At 39.9% G+C, this 18526-nt stretch overlaps 1 pseudogene; it reads left to right on the top strand.

The window, feature by feature from the left end:
- Positions 1–794: 794 nt before the first annotated feature.
- LOC113890318 overlaps positions 795–18526 on the top strand; it is a 43556-nt pseudogene continuing 25824 nt past the window's right edge.

Genomic DNA, 18526 nt, shown 5'->3' with positions numbered 1-18526 from the left:
CCCAGGGACTGAACCCTGGTCTCCAGCATTGTAGGCAGATGCTTTATTGCCTGAGCCACCAGAGAAGTCAACCTCGGTAGGGACGTTCTGTGTTGGCTTGAGCTGTCAAAGTCAGAATCCAAAGGTGGATTCTTGGCTGGAGGGAGCATCTTGTCCTGGGTCCTGCCCTGGGAAAATCACCAGAGAAGTGAGGACCCTTTCAGCTGCAGGGCTCCTGGACTCCTAAGGCTGCTTGGTGCTGGCTGCTTGGGTTCCCTTCTAACCAGTCAATCTGGGCCACCACAGACTAGCCAGAGGCAGCTGCCACCATTTCCAGCAACAAGAAACAGGTGGGCCATGCCCTGGCTAGAAAGAAAGAAAGTGCAGTTGCTCAGTCGTGTCCAACTGTTTGCAACCCTATGGACTGTACCCTACCAGGCTCCTCTGTCCATGGAATTTTTCAGGCAAGAGTACTGGAGTGGGTTGCCATTTCCTTCTCCAGGGGATCTTCCCGACACAGGGATCGAACCCGGGTCTCCCACATTGTAGGCAGATGCTTTACCATCTGAACTACCAGGGAAGGTGTTCTTTTTCAAGATCACCATATTGCATGGCAAATTCCTAAGGGTGTGCTTGCCTTTTTTTTTTTTTTTTGAAGTACTTGTTGATGCTTCCCTGCATGTTTGTGAACAGAGCTATTAAAGGACTCTAACAAAATGCACAGGCTAGAGAATAAAAGATTTCATTTGAATCAGTTCTGAATATAAAAAACCAAAGGCCCCTGATATGATGCTGAAAATAGACTTGTGATAGAAATGATCGTGTGCAGTAAGAGTTATGGAACTTCTCTGGGAACAGGGTGTTGTACCTGTGACATCCTCTGTGTGCCAGAAAATAAACTTCATTTGGCAAAAACAGATGGAGAAAAATTACAGCATTAAAAATTAATAAAGTGGATATGCAGTGACTACAGGTTTTGGCAGAAGGTTAGCCCAGCCCATTGAATGGTTTTATGAGAGAGAGGCAGAACTTGCAATACCTTCATTTTGATTGTCTTCTGTGTGGGGGTGTTATTTTAATTTGTCAGTGCCTGTAGTTCTGACAGCTACTCAAGAAGATAAATGCTGGACATCTGGACAGCATTTTCTCTGGTGTAGAAGGGTCACTGTGTGGCTCTTCTTTACAATACTGAGCTTTTTTTTTTAACACAGGAAGAAAGAGCACTGTGTTAGACAGGAAGGAACAGCATTCAGGACCACCCCTACATCAAGATTGTTTTAGAGAAAGGAGACTGGCTGATAGAAGGAGACCTTCAAGTCTTTGACCAAATTTATTGGAATGAATGATTTTGATCAGTATTCCACTCTTACTGAGCTAAAGCAGATGTTTAAGGACATGAATGCTGATGCTGTCTTTGTATTTAATTACAAAACCTAGTGTAAAATGGACATGCTCTTTTAATGCGGGATACTCAAAAGCAACTTCTAGAGAGGGACTACAGGTTCCCTGTCTTTCTCCTTCACCCTGTTGGTGGCTGGACAAAAGATAATAATGTTCTTTTGATGTGGCACATGAAGCAGCAAGCTGAACTGCTGGAGGAAGAAATCATGAATTCTGAAACAGCAGTGGTGACCATCTTCTATCAAGCATGCTGGACCAAATGTGGTCCAATAGCATTGCAGATTCTATTCTGCAATCTGGAATCAAGATTGCCGGGAGAAATATCAATAACCTCAGATATGCAGATGACTCCACCCTTATAGCAGAAAGTGAAGAGGAACTAAAAAGTTTCTTGATGAAAGTGAAAGAGGAGAGTGAAAAAGTTGGCTTAAAGCTCAACATTCAGAAAATGAAGATCATGGTATCTGGGCCCATAACTTCATGGCCAATAGATGGGGAAACAGTGGAAACAGTGTCAGATATTATTTTGGGGGGCTCCAAAATCACTACAGATGGTGATTGCAGCCATGAAATTAAAAGACACTTACTCCTTGGAAGGAAAGTTATGACCAACCTAGATAGCATATTCAAAAGCAGAGATATTACTTTGCCAACAAAGATCCGTCTAGTCAAGGCTATGGTTTTTCCAGTGGCCATGTATGCATGTGAGAGCTGGATTATGAAGAAAGCTGAGCATTGAAGAATTGATGCTTTTGAACTGTGGTGTTGGAGAAGACTCTTGAGAGTCCCTTGGACTGCAAGGAGATCCAACCTGTCCATCCTAAAGGAGATCAGTCCTGGGTGTTCTTTGGAAGGAATGATGCTAAAGCTGAAAGTCCAGTACTTTGGCCACCTCATGTGAAGAGTTGACTCATTGGAAAAGACTCTGATGCTGGGAGGGATTAGGGGCAGGAGGAAAAGGGGATGGCAGAGGATGAGATGGCTGGATGGCATCACCGACTCGATGGATGTGAGTTTGAGTGAACTCTGGGAGTCGGTGATGGACAGGGAGGCCTGGTGTGCTGCGATTCATGGGGTCGCAAAGAGTTGGACACGACTGAGTGACTGAACTGAACTGAACTGAACTGAGCATTGCAGAACACTGATGGTTTCAAGATTCAATGTTTATAATGTTGAGTGAGACTGCTGGCATATCTCATCCAGAAAACAGGGAAGGGTCTTTAACAGCCAGCTCACTGTAACAATTGTAGCAAGAAAAAGAAATGCAAGAAGGCAGAATGGTCGTCTGAGGAGGCCTTACAAAGAGCTGAGAAAAGAAGAGAAGCTAAAGGCAAAGGAGAAAGGGAAAGGTAAACCCAATTGAATGCAAAGTTCCAAAGAATGGCAAGGAGAGATAAGAAAGCCTTCCTAAGTGAACAGTGCAAAGAAATAGAAGAAAATAGAATGGGAAAGACTAGAGATCTCTTCAAGAAAATTAGAGATACCAAGGAAATAGTTTCATGCAAAGATGGGCACAATAATGGACAGAAATAGCAAGGACCTAACAAGCAAAAGAGTGTGAGAAAAGGTGGCAAGAATACACAGAAGAACTCTACAGAAAAGGTCTTAATGACCCAGATAACCATGATAGTATGGTCACTCACCTAGAGCCAGACATGCTGGAGTGTGAAGCTAAGTGGGCTTTAGGAAGCATTACTCAAACAAAACTACTAGGGGAGGTGATGGAATTCCAGCTGAGCTATTTCAAATTCTAAACGATGATGCTGTGAAAGTGCTGCACTCAATATGCCAGCAAATTTGGAAAACTCAGCAGTGGCCGCAGGACTGGAAAAGGTCAGTTTTCACCCCAATCCTAAAGAAGGGCAACAATGCCAAAGAATGTTCAAACTGCTGCACAGTTGCACTCATTTCGCAAGCTAGCAAAGCAATACTCAAAATCCTTCAAGCTAGGCTTCAACAATACATGAACTGAAAACTTCCAAATGACAAGTTGGATTTAAAAAGGCAAAGGAACCAAAGATCAAATTGCCAGCTTTCTCTGGATCATGGAAAAAGCAAGGGAATTCCTGAAAAACATCTACTTCTGCTTCATTGACTACACTAAAGACTTTATGTGGATCACAACAAACTGGAAATTTGAACAACAGAATGGGTCAAAACTGGGCAAGGAGTACAGCAAGGCTATATATTGTCACCCTGCTTATTTAACTTCTATGCAGGGTACATCATGAAAAATGCTGAGCTGGATGAAGCTCGAGCTGGAATCAAGATTGATAGGAGAAGTATCAATAACTTCAGATATACAGATGCAGATGCCACCACCCTAATGGCAGAAAGTGAAGAGGAACCAAAGAGCCTCTATATGAAGGAGAAAGGAAAATAAGAAAGCTGGCTTAAAATTTAAACTAAGATCATAGTATCTTGATCCATCTATTTATGGCAAATAGATGGGAGAAAATGGAAATAGGGGCACACTTTGTTTTCTTGGGCTCCAAAATCACTGGACTACAGACACAAAATTAAAAGATGCTTGCTCCTTGGAAGAAAGGCTATGACAAACCTAGACAGCATATTAAAAAACAGAGACATCATTTTGCCAACAAAGGTCTGTATAGTCAAAGCCATGGTTTTTCCAGTAGCCATGTACGGATGTAAGAGTTGGACCATAAAGAAGGCTGAAGACTGAAGAACAGATGATTTTGAGCTGTGGTGCTGGAGAAGACGCTTGAGAGTCCCTTGTACTGCAAAGAGATCAGACCAATCAATCCTAAATGAAGTTAATCCTGAATATTCATTGGAAGGACTGATGCTGAAGTTGAAGCTCCTATACTTTGGCAACCTGATGAGAAGAGCTGACTCACTGGAAAAGACCCTGATGTTGGGAAAGACTGAGGGCAGGAGAAGGGGACAACAGAGGATGAGATGTTTGGATGGCATCATAACCTCAATGGACATGAGTTTGAGCAAACTTCAGGAGATAGTAAAGGACAGGGAAGCCTGGCATGTTGCAGTCCATGGAATTGCAGAGTTGGATATGACTGACTGACTGAAGAACAACAACAATGTGGAAAATGGATTGGAGAGTACAAAGAGAGGAAATTAGAGTGGAAAGGAAGCAATTGCAACAGATAAGACTCAAGATGATAAGAGTTGGACTGAAGTATGGGTAGTAATGACATAGAAACAAATTAATTTGACAATTATTTTGGAGGCAGGAATCATAGGGCTTCATAATGTATTGAATGTCAGTTACTTAAAGATAAGGGAAAGGTGAGAAAAATGACTTTATGTTTTCTGATTAGTAAACAAGACGTATAGTTGATCCAACAACAAGAAAGAGAACACTGGAGAAGAAGCTGTTTGTAGAGGAGGGTTTGGAGAAAGATGGGTCACAGTATACAACTAAATCTATTGAATTTAAGTATTAAATATGAAATAGACCTGTCCAGAGTTTATGTGCAAGCAAGAAACAGAGACTCACAGAAACTGGAGGTCCTATTGAGTAAGGTGAAAATGTTTTGTTTTTTTCCTAGTACTTTGGTTCCATTTCTACAGATCTGTCTGATAATTCTCATTCTGCAATTGTATCTTTCTGTTCCTTGAAATCAAAGAATCTTTGAATAATAGTCAAGATATTTTTCCCTCTTCAGTCTCTCAGATCAAAATATCTATGCAGTATTTGAGGTAGAAATGTTTCAGTAACAGGTGAAAAAAAAAAAAATAAAAGCCTCTAAACTCAAAATTATTTAAACAACAAAGAGGATTACTGACTTAAGTAACTGAAAAGTCAGAATAAGTCTCGATCTCACACCTTAAATGAACTCTCCAAGGATCTTCTTTCTCATATCCTCTCTACTCTGGTCCTCTGATGGCTGTATCCCCGTTCTGCCCTGGTAGCCCTCTGGGAGTTCGAGGTTCTTCTGATAGTTTCAGCAGAATGTTTGGAACAGTTCTTCATCCTCAGGGAAGCAAGAATCCTCTTATAGTAGGTGTTGTACATCAGTTTCCTTTCACTGGCATGAACAAAAAACCTGCCTGACAATGTTGGAGATGTGGGTTCAATCCCTAGGTCAGAAAGATCTTCTGGAGAAGGAAATAGCAACCAACTCCAGTATTCTTGCCTGGTTAATTAGCAGGCTTTAGTGATTGGGGTCACAAAAGAGTTAAACACAACTTACTAAAGAACAACTACTCCAATCATTGTGACAAGATTAACAAATATTCCTTATTTTGTAATGGGATTACATCTCATGCATCATACATTGACAATATCAAAGTTGAAATGCATTTAATACACCTACTATAAGAAAATTCATCTTAGCTTCAGTTCAGTTCAGTGCAGTTTCTCAGTCGTGTCCAACTCTTTGCAACCTGATGAATTGCAGCACGCCATGCCTCCCTATTCATCACCAACTCCCGGAGTTCACTCAAACTCATGTCCATTGAGTCGGTGATGCCATCCAGCCATCTCATCCTCTGTTGTCCCCTTCTCCTCCTGTTCCCAATCCGTCCCAGCATCAGAGACTTTTCCATTAAGTCAACTCTTTGCATGAGGTGGCCAAAGTATTGGAGTTTCAGCTTTAGCATTAGTCCTTCCAATGAACACCCATTGTTGATCTCCTCTAGAATGGACAGGTTGGATCTCTTTGCAGTCCAAAGGACTCTCAAGAGTCTTCTCCAACACCTCAGTTCAAAAGCATCAATTCTTCAACGCTCAGCTTTCTTCATAATCCAACTCTCACATCCATACATGGCCACTGTAAAAACCATAGCCTTGACTAGATGACATTTGTTGGCAAAGTAATGTCTGTGATTTTTAATATGCTGTCTAGGTTGGTCATAACTTTCCTTCCAAGGAGTAAGTGTCTTTTAATTTCATGGCTGCAATCACCATCTGCAGTGATTTTGGAGCCCAGAAAAATGAAGTCTGACACTGTTTCCACTGTTTCCCCATCTATCTCCCATGAAGTGATGGGACCAGATGCCATGATCTTCGTTTTCTGAATGTTGAGCTTTAAGCCAACTTTTTCACTCTCCTATTTCACCTTCATCAAAAGGCTTTTTAGTTCCTCTTCACTTTCTGCCATAAGGGTGATGTCATCTGTATATCTGAGGTTATTGATATTTCTCCCAGCAATCTTGATACTAGCTTGTGCTTCTTCCAGCCCAGTGTTTCCCATGATGTACTTTGCATATAAGTTAAATAAGCAAGGTGACAACATACAGCCTTGACGTACTCCTTTTCCTATTTGGAACCAGTCTGTTGTTCCATGTCCAGTTCTAACTGTTGCTTCCTGACCAGCATATAGGTTTCTCAAGAGGCAGGTCAGGTGGTCTGGTATTCCCATGTCTTTCAGAATTTTCCACAGTTTATTGTGATCCATACAGTCAAAGGCTTTGGCATAGTCAATTAAGCAGAAATAGCTGTTTTTCTGGAACTCACTTGCTTTTTCGATGATCCAGCAGATGTTGGCAATTTGATCTCTGGTTCCTCTGCCTTTTCTAAAACCAGCTTGAACATCTGGAAGTTCACAGTTCATGTACTGCTGAAGCCTGGCTTGGAGAATTTTGAGCATTACTTCACAAGCTTGTGAGATGAGTGCAATTGTGCAGTAGTTTGAGCATTCTTTGGCATTGCCTTTCTTTGGGATTGGAATGAAAACTGACCTTTTCCAGTCCTGTGGCCACTGCTGAGTTTTCCAAATTTGCTGGCATATTGAGTGCAGCACTTTCACAGCATCATCTTTCAGGATTTGAAATAGCTCAACTGGAATTCCATCGCCTCCTCTAGCTTTGTTCGTAGTGACGCTTTCTGAGGCCCACTTGACCTCACATTCCAGGATGTCTGGCTCCAGATGAGTGACCACACCATCATGATTATCTTGGTCATGAAGATCTTTTTTGTTCAGTTCTTCTGTGTGTTCTTAGCTTAGCTTAGCATAATTTAAACAAGGTCAAAAATCATATATAAAAAACTAATAAAGAGAAACTTCAATTAAATAGAGTTGGGAGACCAGAAAAGTGATCTCTTGACTTTAGATCTTAGCCAGGTACAAAAAGTAGACTTCTCCTACTTCTTGGAAAGGACTCAGCCACTAAAAAAACCAAAGACTCTTTGTTTACTATAGCCCTCCCAACTTCCTCCTGTGAAATTGTAAAGGTAGTGTCTTACAGTTCCTCCATATATTTTAAACTGTTGCTATCATCGTATTTAGATCTTTAATCCACACAAAATTAATTATGGTCTTTCATTAGAGAGCTTTTCTTTTTGCTATATTAATAATAAAATCTCTGAATACTATTTAATCAATAGCTTATCCTCCACTGGTAGGCATTGGTTCCTCTGTCATATATAAGCTTTCCATTCAAACACTGATCTATTTCAAGTCTCTGTTCAATTCCATTGGTGTATTTATCTTTCCCAGAACAATGCATGCTGCCATTATTGTTTATAGGTTTATAGCTTACATTAAGTATTTTTATATGTAAGGAGATCTCCTTGTATTGTACTTCTTCAAAATTATTGTGGATATTTCATCTTTGGGATTTCCATATACATGTTTTATAATCATCTTGTCAAGTTCCATGTAGATTAAAAAAAAAAAAGATTTTGATTGGAATTTTTAATTTCACTGGCTCAGATATCCAGTTTTGGTATCAGTGGAGATGGTGAGGCTTAGATATTAATTATTGATTCATTTCTTTTGATCACTGAGGATTAGTCAGGATTTTAGTTCTTCTGAATCACTATTGGCTAGTTACATTTCTCTAGAAAATTGAACATTTTGTCTTAAGTTTTCAAACGTAATGACATAAGATCTTTTAAAAAATATCTTCTCTTTCTGTTTACATGGTTAGGACTTTTTCTCTGTTCATGTGCTTATTTGATGGATTTTCTCTTTCTTGCTTGCTCAATCTTGCCAGAAGGTGTCTATTTTATTAGATTTTTCAAAAATGAGTGTTTGGCTCTGTGGATCCTCTCTATTTTATCTTTTTTCTATTCAATTAATTTCTCCTCTTATTATTTAATTCTTTCAACTTCCTTTCATTTTATTCTGCTGTTCTTTTTCTAACTGCTTTGAGTTGAATAATTAGGTCATCAATTTTCAAACTTTATAAGTAACAAGTGTTGAAGGCAGGAGGAGAAAGGAGCAGCAGAGGATGAGATGATTGAATGGCATTACTGATTCAATGGACATGAGTCTGAGCAAATTCCAGGAGGTGGTGAAGGACAGGGAAGCCTGGTGTGCTTCAGTTCATGGGGTCACAAAGAGTTGGACACAACTTACAACTGAACAACAACAAATAATGTTAAAATTATTTTAAGTAATGCTTTTCCTACATCTCCTTACTTTTAGATATTTCATCAATTTTCAATCCTAAATATTTCCTAATGTTCATCATTATTCCTGTTTAGAACCAAAAATTATTTGAAAGCGTCTTTTATTATAATTTCCAAGTTCAGTTCTGTTCAGTCACTCAGTCGTGTCTGACTCTTTGGGTCTCCATGAACCACAGCATGCTAGCCCTCCCTGTCCATCGCCAATTCCTGGAGTCCACCCAAATCCATGTCCATTGAGTTGGTGATGCCATCCAACCATCTCATCCTCTGTCATCCCCTTCTCCTCCTGCCCTCAATCTTTTCCAATATCAGGGTCTTTTCAAACGAGTCAGCGCTTCACATCAGGCGGCCAAAGTATTGGAGTTTCAGCTTCAGCATCAGTCCTACCAATGAACACCCAGGACTGGTCTCCTTTAGGATGGACTGGTTGGACCTCCTTGCAGTCCAAGGGACTCTCAAGAGTCTTCTCCAACACCACAGTTCAAAAGCATCAATTTTTCGGCACTCAGCTTTCTTTATACTCCAACTCTCACATCCATACATGACCACTGGAAAAATTATAGCCTTGACAAGACAGACCTTTGTTAACAAAGTAATGTCTCTGCTTTTTAATATGCTATCTAGGTTGGTCATAACTTTCCTTCCAAGGAGTAAACATCTTTTAATTTCATGGCTTCAGTCACCATCTGCAGTGATTTTGGAGCCCAGAAAAATAAAGTCAGCCACTGTTTCCACTGTTTCCCCATCTATTTCCCATGAAGTGATGGGACCAGATGCCTTGATCTTAGTTTTCTGAATGTTGAGCTTTAAGCCAACTTTTTCGCTCTCCTCTTTCACTTTCATCAAGAGGCTCTTTAGTTTTTCTTCCTTTCTGCCATAATGGTGGTGTCATCTGCATATCTGAGGTTATTGATATTTCTCCCGGCAATCTTGATTCCAGCTTGTGCTTCCTCCAGCCCAGTGTTTCTCATGATGTACTCTGCATAGAAGTTAAATAAGCAGGGTGACAATATACAGCCTTGACGTACTCCTTTTCCTATTTGCAACCAGTCTGTTGTTCCATGTCCAGTTCTAACTGTTGCTTCCTGACCTGCATACAGGTTTCTCAAGAGGCAGGTCAGGTGGTCTGGTATTCCCATCTCTTTCAGAATTTTCCACAGCTTATTGTGATCCATACAGTCAAAGGCTTTGGCATAGTCAATAAAGCAGAAATAGATGTTTTTCTGGAACTCTCTTGCTTTTTCCATGATCCAGCGGATGTTGGCAATTTGGTCTCTGGTTCCTCTGCCTTTTCTAAAACCAGCTTGAACACCTGGAAGTTCACAGTTCACATATTGCTGAAGCCTGGCTTGGAGAATTTTAAGCATTATTTTACAAGCGTGTGAGATAAGTGCATTTGTGTGGTAGTTTGAGCATTCTTTGGCATTGCCTTTCTTTGGGATTGGAATGAAAACTGACCTTTTCCAGTCTTGTGGCCACTGCTGAGTTTTCCAGATTTGCTGGCATATTGAGTGCAGCACTTTCACAGCATCTTTCAGGATTTGAAATAGCTCAACTGGAATTCCATCACCTCTTATAGCTTTGTTCGTAGTGATGCTTTCTAAGGCCCACTTGACTTCACATTCCAGGATGTCTAGCTCTAGGTGAGTGATCACACCATCGTGATTGTCTTTTTTGTAAAGATAAAAAGGTCATGAAGCTCTTTTTTGTACAGTTCTTCTGTGTATTCTTGCCACCTCTTCTTAATATCTTCAGCTTCTGTTAGGTCCTTACTATTTCTGTCCTTTATTGAGCCTACCTTTGCATGAAATGTTCCCTTGGTATCTCTAATTTTCTTGAAGAGAACCCTAGTCTTTCCCATTCTATTGTTTTCCTCTATTTCTTTGCACTGATCGCTGAGGAAAGCTTTCTTATCTCTCCTTGCTATTCTTTGGAACTCTGCATTCAAATGGATATATCTTTCCTTTTCTCCTTTGCTTTTCACTTCCCTTCTTGTCACAGCTGTTTGTAATGCCTCCTCAGACCGCCATTTTGCTTTTTCTCATTTCTTTTTCTTGGGGATGGTCTTGATTCCTGTCTCCTATACAATGTCATGAACCTCTTATCAAATTAGCATTTTAATGATTTCTAAAGTAAATATATTTTATACAGAAAAGATCACCTGTCTGACAACAATTCTTTGTGGGGTTTTTTTTGCAAGAACCTACTTAATTATGTAGAATGCAGAAATTTCTTATATATGTTCCGTGCATATTTGTGAAGAATGTACACTCTCTAATTGTTGGATACTCAGTCCAAGTTTGTACTGCTCGCCAAACAACAGGTCAATAAATGGAGAGAGGAGTTGTCGAGTGAAGAAATAACAACCTTAATCAGAAACCCAGGAAACCAAGAAGATGGTAGACTGGTGTCCCAAAGAACTATCTTGCTGAAGTTTGTATGCTAGTTTCTTTCATAGAACAAAGAGTAGGGAGATGAGGATGTAAAGTAAAAAAGGCAATAAGTTATTGCAAACATTTCCTGGTTTTGCCCAGACACTGGAAGAGATATGTAATTGCTTCTTTCCTACAGCCATTCATAGACGGGCCTGGTCAGGATGTTTCCTGTGATCTGAACAGAGGTATTTTAGTTCAGGCATGGGAGGCAGGGTTCCTAGAGATGGGCTTGTATGTATACTTTGTTATAAGCAACATCCCTTTAGTGATTAATTTGTAGCAAAGCAATAGAATACAAAAGTTAAGGTAAAAGAAACAAATTTAATATGGAGTCAGATTTGTCCCTCCCTATTACAGAGTTGTAGATATTCTCATTATGTCAGACTTGCTAATTATGTTGTTCAAATCCTCAATGGTTCTGTCTGCTGTCTCTATCAAGCATTATGAATGAGTTTAAAACTTCCTATTATGAATGTCCATGTATGAATTTCTCTTTAAAATTCTGTCAGTTTTGCTATATATGCATTAAAATATATATAAAGATTATAGAATTGGGTGCTTATAAATTTAGATTTTTCTTTCTATAAGAATCTTACCTATTATTAAACATTTATATTCTTTATCTCCCAAACATATTTTTACTTTGAAGTCAATTTTGTCTAATAAAGAGAGAGAGAGGTGGATATATTTACATATCTACGCCAGATTACTTTGTTCAGTATTTGCCTAATATTTATCCTTTAACTTTTCATTATTATATGTCTAAAATGCTTAAGGTTGTGTTTTGAAAGAAGTATATATATAGAGAGATTTTATTATTTATCCTAATTTGAAAACATTCTTATTCTGACTGGCATGTTTACTCTACTGACATTTATTGTGATCACTAGTATATTTTGAATTAGTTCTTCTACTTCGTATTTATTCTGCTTTTTCTTTGCTTCATTTTATTTTTTACTTTCCTGTTTGGTTTTGAATCCATCAGGAATTTTTACATACTCTTTTCCTCCACCAATGGTGAGAAAGTTGTAAGCATTTAGGTAAGATAAAACTGTCTTTCCTAACTAGTCCTCATGTATAATATTAGTGGCTTTATACTACACTGCTTATGGGCTTCCCAGGTGGTGCTAGTGGAAGAATCTGCCTGCCTTGCAGGAAATAAAGAGATGCAGATTCAATCCCGGCATGGGGAAGATTCCTTGGAAGAGCACATGGCAACCCACTCCATTATTCTTGCCTGGAGAATCCCATGGACAAAGGAGCATGGAGGGTTACAGTCCACAGGGTCGCAAAGATTCAGGCATGACTAAAGTGAATTAACATGCATGCATGCAAAACTTACCAGGAGCTGGAGCCAGTAATTGGTAGGAACAATCGATCAGTTGCTGAAGGCTGAGTGTGGACTAGCTTGAGGCTTAAAACTCCTAAAGGGCCCATCATAGGGAGGCCCCTGTACTTTCACGAGTTCCAGTTCCAAGAGCTCATATCGGAGGAAAAATTCCCTCTTGTTCTGGAAAGGAGGAAAGAAAAGCAGCGATGTTGAAATACACTCAGAGCCTTCTGTTCTGCATAACAAAACCCGGTCCTCAAGGGAAACTACCATACCAGGAATAAACAGGGATCTATTTTCAAAGAAGACATAACAATCAGTAACGTGGGCGTGTGTGTATTGCGAAGGTGTGCACCTTCTAATATGTGTGTGTACATATGTATGTATGTATACATAATGCATTGATATTTATTTATCAATTTTGACATATGTAACATACTATTGCAAGATGTTAGTAGTAAAGGAAACTGGAATGAAAGAGGAGAAGAGTAGTGTACATGGGACCTGTGTACTCTCTGCTCAATGTTTCTGTAAACCTAAAATGGTTATAAATATAAATCTATTTTAAGAAAGAAAAAAAAAAATGGGGCTTGCCTGACTTCTCAGTGGTAAAGAATCCATCTGCCAATGCAGAAGACATGGGTCCAATCCCTGATTCAGGAAGATCCCACATGCCATGTAGCAACTAGGCCTGTGCTCATGCTCACCACGATACTGAGCCCATGCTCTAGGGCCCAGGAGCAGAAACAACTGATCCCATGTGCCGTGACTACTGAAGCCCGAGCACCCTAGAGCCAGTGCTCCATAAGAGAAGCCACTGCAGTGAAAGGCCAAGAACTGCAACTAGAGAGTAGTCCCTACTCACCACAGCTGGAAAAAAGCCTGAACGTTAACAGAGATGCAGCCCAGCGAAAAATAGATGAATAAATAAATAAAATTATTTTTTAAACTGTTTTCAAAAAAAAAAATTCTTAGCTCTCAGAACTTATAAAATCAGGTTACAGGCTGTATTTAGATGGCAGCCCTTAATTCTTAATCTTTGGTTTAAAAAACCTTCATTCTGGGGTCTATTTCCATCTTCTTGGAGTCTTTTAGAAATGTCTTTGGTGAAGTACACCAACTCTGTTGGTGATAAACTCATTTTTGTTCATCTGAAAACATCCTGATTTTTTTTTTAATAATAGTTCAGCTGATAATTCAATTTTAGGCCACCAGCAAGTTCTCCAAGCATTTCAAAAACAGTATACTTCTGTCCTTTTTGGCTCTTCAGAAATCTACTCTAGTTTTTTCCTCTCTCTGACTACCTGTAACTGGTGCTACTGGTAAAGAACCCACCTGCCAATGCAGGAGACATAAAAGGCGTGAGTTCAATCCTTTGGTGGGGAAGATCTCCTGGAGGAGGATATGGCAACCCACTCTAGTATTCTTGCCTGGAAAATTCCATTGACAGAGAAGCCTGGCAGGCTACATTCCTTGGACTGTGGGATCCAGTGCTCTTTTCTCTCTCTAGCTGGTGACTCTATTCTCCAACCTAGGACCTTCAGTCTGAACTTTGGAACCACCCCAGTCCTGCTCTAGCCCAACCTAGGTCCTATGTCCCAGGTCAAGAAACCAGGCTCCTTTCTTGCTCCCATATCTTAACCTCCACCTTAGCCTCTTATTCAAGGAAACTGGTATCTGTTATCATCCCTTCAGATCAATTTCCTGCCTTAATAACCAGGATTCCACCTGAGATCCTTCATATTGGGGCTGTTTTCCTCTTGCTAGGTCCCTTGAGGATTCCTACAGTGTAGTCATTAAGAGTTCTAGGTTCTGAAGCTTGAACACCTTGAGTTTCAGTCTCAGTCTGGCCAAATACTGGGATTAGGTAAAAAAAAAAAGTAATTTGTCTGTCTCTGTCCATAAAAGAGCAATAGTTATAGTGGCTACAGTGGAACGCTAATGTGATAATGAACGTCCATGTTCTATAACACCTGGAACACAGTAAACTCATTTCATTACTGATTATATTATTATTATTTAGCATCCCTTGCAGAAATTTGATTTCTTCTGCTACATCACCTAAGTCAGGGTAACTTTCAGTCCAGTCATTGTCTAATGCCTGATTCAAGACACTCCAACACTATCCTCCCCTTGCCTTCATCTGGGATCAGTGGGTACTCCCTGACTTAGATAGCTCTTTCATTTATTTGCTCTATATTTATTGAGCACCTAATATATGCTGGGGCTTCCTTGGTGGCTCAGATGGTAAAGAATCTGCCTGCAATGCAGGAGATCCAGATTTGATCCCTGGGTCAGGAAGATCTGCTGTAGAAGGAAATAGCAACCCACTCCAGTATTATTGCCTGGAGAATTTCATGGACAAAGAAACCTAGCTAGGACCTTTGCTGAAGCTGGGAATACTCCGAGAAGCAGAAACTGTCATAGCCTGGAATGTTAAGCCCCACATTTCACTGTATGTTCCGCAAAAAAGACAGAAATACATGAATTTTGAAAATGTCCTCCAGCTACTGCTGAGTCATGCTTGCTAACTTCATCCCTCATCACACACACACACACACACACACTCATACACATATCTTTTCCTAGCTGAATATTCGTGTCCATTTTCTTTGCTAACTTAGCTCCCAAATGCTGGTTTAGCTGTACCGAATAAGTCTTTCTTTACCATCCTCACCAGACCCTTTTAAGATCTTCTAAGATTCTAGGCATATAATGGACATAATACAAACATGTTAAAATATGCTCACTTCACAATAAATGTGTGATATAGTAACTCCAGGTAAGCTGGGCTGAGCTGAAGTTAGAACCAAAATTATTTTTTCATGTCTCAAACTATACAATAGTTCTTGCATTTCTATACACCCAAAACCCTGAGCCTACATGCCATAATCTTTGCCCCATTCATTTCACCATCCTCCCATTTCACCTCTGTTCTGACCTGGTTCTCTGGATGACAGAGGAAAGAAGAATCAAGTGGATAAGGTTTTCATATAGAAACTAGGAAGATGCAAATTTTGCCTTCTTTGCAATTTTGTCCAAGACCCTGATAGCTGCTGCTGCTGCTGCTGCTAAGTCGCTTCAGTCGTGTCCGACTCTGTGTGACCCCATAGACGGCAGCCCACCAGGCTCCCCCATCCCTGGGATTCTCCAGGCAAGAACACTGGAGTGGGTTGCCATTTCCTTCTCCAATGCATGAAAGTGAAAAGTGAAAGTGAAGTCACTCAGTCGTGTCCGACTCTCAGCAACCCCATGGACTGCAGCCTACCAGGCTCCTCCATCCATGGGATTTTCCAGGCAAGAGTACTGGAGTGTGTTGCCATTGCCTTCTCTGACCCTGATAGCAACTGATATGAAATGCCTGTGAGACTATCCATGTATATTTTGAAGGGGGAAACTGTTCCTTTTAATAACTTCAACATTGTAGGTGCAATTTGGGGCATTTATATAGTGCTTGATATTGACAAAACATTCATTCAACCCCCCTAATCTTATAAACTAAATATAATTATAATTCCATATCATAAATGGCAAATTAAAAGCCAGAATAACCAGAATAACATGCCCAGAATAACACAGACAGTAAGGGGAAGAGGCAAGACCTGGATGCACACATGATGTCTTGATATCTTAATTTTTTTTCTTCCAGGTTTATTGAGATATAATTGACATATACCATTGTACCGTCTGAGCTGCAAGGCTTTCCTTGTGGCTCAGATGGTAAAGAATCTGCCTGCAATGTGGGAGATCTGGGTTCAATCTCTGGGTCAGGAAGATCCCCTGGAGAAGGGCATGGCTACCCGTTCCAGTATTCTTATCTGGAGAATCCCATGGACAGAAGAGCCTGGTGGGCTACAGTCCAAAGGGTCCCAACAGAGTCAGACATGACTGAGGTGACTTAGCACACAATAATTTTGCAGGTTAAAGGTGTGCAGCATAATGATTTGACTCACATACATCATGAAATGACTATCAGAATAAGATTATCATTTCATACAGATACCAAATTAAAGAAACAGAAAAATATCCCTTGTGATAACACTCAGGTTTACTCTCTTAACAACTTTCATATGTAACATGCAGCAGGGTTGATTTTATCATGTACATTACATCCCTAGTACTTATTTATCTTATAACTGGAAGTTTGTACCTTTTGACTCCTTCATCCAACTCTCCCTCCCACCCATACTCCCCCTCCTCTAACTACAAATCTGATCTCTTCCTGTGAAATTGTTTCTGAAGTATAACTGACCTACAAAACTATGTTAGTTCCTGCTACACAATATAATGATTCAATATATTTATACACTTCAAGGGCTTCCCTGGTGGCTCAGACGGTAAAGAATACGTCTGCAATGCAGGAGACGTGGGTTCGATCCCTGGGTTGGGAAGATCCCCTGGAGGAGGGCATGGCATCCCACTCCAATATTTTTGCCTGGAGAATCCCCATGGACAGAGGAGCCTGGCGGGCTACAACCACAGGGTCACAAAAAGTCAGACATGACTGAACGACTAAGCACGGCACAGCACATACACTTCAAAATGATTACCATAATAAGTCTAATAAGATATGTCACCATAGTTACTGACTGTACTCCCTACATTGTACATTTCATACCCGCAGCATTTATTTTGCAACTGAAAGTTGTTACCTCTTAATCTCACTCATTTATTTCTCACCTCCACCCATCCCCTCCCTTCTGGCAACCAGCTGTTTATTCTCTGTATCCATAACTGCTTCTGTTTTGTTATGCTTGCTCATTTTTTTTTGTTTTTTTAGATTCCATACATAAGCAAATATTTGTCTTTCTATATGCAAAAGACATACATTATTTGTCTTTCTCTAATTTATTTCACTTAGCATAAAACCCTCTGGGTCTATCCAGGTTCTTTATTCTACAACCAGATTCCTGTATAATGCAAGGTTTCCCATATGGAAGAGGTCACCTCCCTCAGTGAGACCAGGAACATATGTATATATTCTCTCAGAGTGCCATTTCTTTTTAGAGCTTTTCAAATATAGCCCTAAAATGTGAGCGTCTGCTGATTCTAAGCCTTGAGTGGATGGAACTGCACACACATATGCCTATTTAGTGCCAAGACATTCTTTTACTGTTGCTCCCCTGTCTTTAGCAACAATCCAAGAACAAGGACCTCTAATCCCATTTCAAATTTTCACTGCATCAGGGTCAGCCTCTCTCTCTTTCTCTCTCACTCTTTTTTTTTAAACCAAAGTCATAAATGCATTCTGCACAGTCTTAAACCAAATAATATCCATCTCATACAGACTGGGTCTGACTTCACCATTATTGCTTTTTTTTTTAGGCCCATAACTGTCTTAAATTACTGTTCCCTCCAGCATCAGCAATGCTGTAAGATTTTCAGGGACAAGACTTTACTGCCTACCACTGCTTCCTGCTTTATTGTCAGTGGCAATTTCAATTCATTTCATTTCTGTGTCACTGTCACTCCAACTTCTATCTTCAGCTCTTTGTGGTGTCCTGAAGTTCAGAGTTAATATATAAACCTTTGCTTTAATAGAAAAATAATGTTTTTTGACTTTTTCTCTAACATGAATAGAGAGCCAGGCAAGGCCAATCTCAAAATTTAGCAAAAATAAGGCTCTTCAACTCTTTGTGTGAGTTATATGGAGGGAAGGATTATCATCTACCTACCACATAATAAGAAAACAATAGTTAGGAAATAAGTGGATTAGGTTTTTTTGTTTTGTTTTGTTTTGTTTTTGAGGGCAGACTTCAGTTTCTTGTCTTTTTATTGATTGGATGGACTTATGACTTCAGGTAAAGGTCTTACTCTTCTCTAAGTTCATTCCGCCCCTCTCCCTCCATGCCCATGTAAAATCTGAGATACAGCTATTGCCATTTATTTTCCACTCAGGGATGCTTTAAGTTTGAGCCCAATGGAAAAGAACATAGTACAAATTGTTACTGCTGACAATGGATCTGATCTTGTATTGAGCTAAGATGAACAAAACGGTCTCTAGGGAAGAGAAAGGTTCACCTATGTGAAGTAAATGAA

Source organism: Bos indicus x Bos taurus, chromosome 3 (assembly GCF_003369695.1).
Source record: "Bos indicus x Bos taurus breed Angus x Brahman F1 hybrid chromosome 3, Bos_hybrid_MaternalHap_v2.0, whole genome shotgun sequence".
Lineage (NCBI taxonomy): Eukaryota > Metazoa > Chordata > Mammalia > Artiodactyla > Bovidae > Bos > Bos indicus x Bos taurus.
Note: the sequence above shows the minus strand (reverse complement) of the source record. Positions and strands in the feature narration are given on the sequence as shown.